This window comes from Capricornis sumatraensis, chromosome 4 (genome assembly GCF_032405125.1).
Source record: "Capricornis sumatraensis isolate serow.1 chromosome 4, serow.2, whole genome shotgun sequence".
Classification (NCBI taxonomy): domain Eukaryota; kingdom Metazoa; phylum Chordata; class Mammalia; order Artiodactyla; family Bovidae; genus Capricornis; species Capricornis sumatraensis.
Window position 1 is genome coordinate 142,353,023 of NC_091072.1, and position 2,664 is coordinate 142,355,686.

The window sequence follows — 2,664 nt, forward strand, 5'->3', positions numbered from 1 at the left end:
GAAATAAATAAAGGAATTAAAATTTCTGCCATGTATCATTTTCTCATTAAGTTCTTGCTGAATCTGAATGATGCTGCATGAATCTCACCATTATCATTTATCATTCTTAAGTGTCTGGATAGCTTCTTCCCAAAGGCAGAGTACCTTTCTGACTGCTAAATATGCACAGTGGAAGGAAATATCTCCCAATAAAGACAGTGAAGTCAGTTTAGAAAGAGTTTTGAAAAATATTCATCAGAAAAGGTCAGCAATAAGAGAAAAGGATTATTTGAGGGGCACAGAGTATGTCACTTCTTACAGGGGTAACTTGTAAACACTGAATAAGGAATCAGTTATACTGTAGCACTTGTTGCTTCTATGTTCGAGTGTTAACAGAACATATAACAGAACATTTTGTATTAGCATACACAAATGCCACAAAAATAAAATCTATTCTATCTGCTTATAGTTTGGTATGTTTTTTTTAAAAAAATTCTCATCCATTTTGATTGATTTCATAGAAATTTTATTTTCAAATTTTAAAAAACCATTTCTCTTTAGCATCCTTGAATGCCTTTGATATAAGTGACATTCATCCCCCTTCTTTAAAAAATAATATTCATTTGAATACATTTGGCTAGAAACATGTGAAACTCAAAATAAGTTTCACTTCGGATAACACAGAAAATCACACAGGATTTGCATACTTCATGTCAAAGGGCCTTGGAGTTTGGTAAAGAGGAGACTAAAAAGACATTTGTGACTTTCTCTTTGGCCTGACTGCCTCTGATCTCTAATTTCCCAGCCCAGATGTTAAAGACACAGGAATATGGTTGTCTGCAGGGGACAACTTTGCATTCTTTCTGCATGTTGCATCCATGCTTTTTGGGCTTCCTGCTGCCTCGCCACCTCTCCTTATAAAGCATCAGCATGGACATGGGCTCAGGGGTTCCATCTAGCGGTCACACCTCAAATAATCTAAAGGTGGAGAACATTTTACTGGTGGATTATATGACATTTAATCCACCTCTTGTTTTGACATATGGGACATCTAGACCTAAACAGATGAGGCAAAACATTCTCTTTTTTCAGGTTGTCATTTCTCTTTTACTTCCTTTAATCCAGATTAGTTCCCCTTGCTTTTTTAAAAAATCATTCAAGATATACCTTCAGTTTAAACACCACTAAGAAAAAAAAGTGTTGCCATTTATAATTTTATGTGTGTGTGCTAAATGGCTTCAGTCGTGTCCAACTCTGTGTGACCCTATGAACTGTAGCCTGCCAGACTCCTCTGTATGGAGATTCTCTAGGCAATAATACTGGAGTGGGCTGCCATGCCCTCCTCCAGGGAATCTTCCCAATTCAGGGATCAGATCTGTGTCTCTAATGTCTCCTGCATAGGCAGGTTCTTTACCACTAGTGCCACATGGGAAGCCCCTTTATAACTGTAAGATGTCATTAATGGTAAGATGAATCTTGCTATATGTTGAAAATTTTTAATTGAAGTAATTGAAATTACAATTAAATTGAAGTAATTTAATTGAAAGTAATGTTGTGTTACTTTCAGGTGGAGGCAAAGCATTCTTGGCACAGAGCTGACAGCTGGTTAGTGATGGCACCAGGGCTGGAAGCCCACCCTGGAATCCAGCCACGTTCCCTGTGCTGCCCTCCTGCCTGCCTCTCCTCCCTTGACTGCACCGAGGTAGACATCACACAGTTCTGCTTAACAGTATATATTCTCTGAAAACTTAAACATCTGACCTTCAATTCTGATGTAAAAATAAGCCAGAAACATAAAAATGAATATTTTAAATTACTATAAATATGGCAATAGAAAAGATTGTATACTTCCATTGTATGAATGGTAAAAGTTAGTACACTTTAAAATTCAGTGATAAGGGGACTTCCCTGGTGGTCCAGTGGTTAAGAATCCACCTTTCAATGCAGGGCACATGGGTTTGATCCTTGGTCCCTGGTGGCTCAGAGGTTAAAGCGTCTGCCTCCAATGCGGGAGACCCGGGTTCGATCCCTGGGTTGGGAAGATCCCCTGAAGAAGGAAATGGCAACCCACTCCAGTATTCTTGCCTGGAGAATGCCATGGACTGAGGAGCCGGGTGGGCTGCAGTCCACGGGGTCACAAAGAGTCGGACACGACTGAGTGACTTTACTTACTTACTTAGGGGATCTAAGATTCCACATGCTGCAGAGCAACTAATACCCGATGCAGCCAAGTAAATAAAAAAAAAAAATGTAATGATTAGGGAGTGTGTGAACTAGGAAAAAAAGCCCATAAGGGGAAAATACGAAAAGGAATGTATATATACATATATATAATATATATGTATAACTGAATCACTTTACTATACAGCAGAAATTAACATAACATTGCAATCCAGCTATACTTCAAAAAAAAAGTCACGACTTCAAAATATTCAACAATAAGATTTGCTGAATCAATGAAAGACAGCAGATTTTGGTAAAGGAAGAGTCAATGGAGGAGATGGAAGTCCACTGTCTTCTTGCTTACAGAATAGTGGATAAGATAGAGGAGTTTCCTGGGATAGGGTGTTCCAGGAATATGGATGCACATGACCAGAAAAAGTTGGTTGGATTCCCTAGACAGGGATCAGGAATTTAAAAAATAATTTCTTCTATTTTACTTATTAGTAGATTTTTAACGGTGTA

At 38.3% G+C, this 2,664-nt stretch overlaps 1 non-coding gene across 1 annotated transcript; it reads left to right on the forward strand.

The window, feature by feature from the left end:
* Window positions 1-1,948: 1,948 nt before the first annotated feature.
* Window positions 1,949-2,020, forward strand: TRNAW-CCA (transfer RNA tryptophan (anticodon CCA)). Its single transcript has one exon. It is a non-coding gene; the product is annotated as a tRNA-Trp (tRNA).
* The last annotated feature ends 644 nt before the right edge of the window (window positions 2,021-2,664 follow it).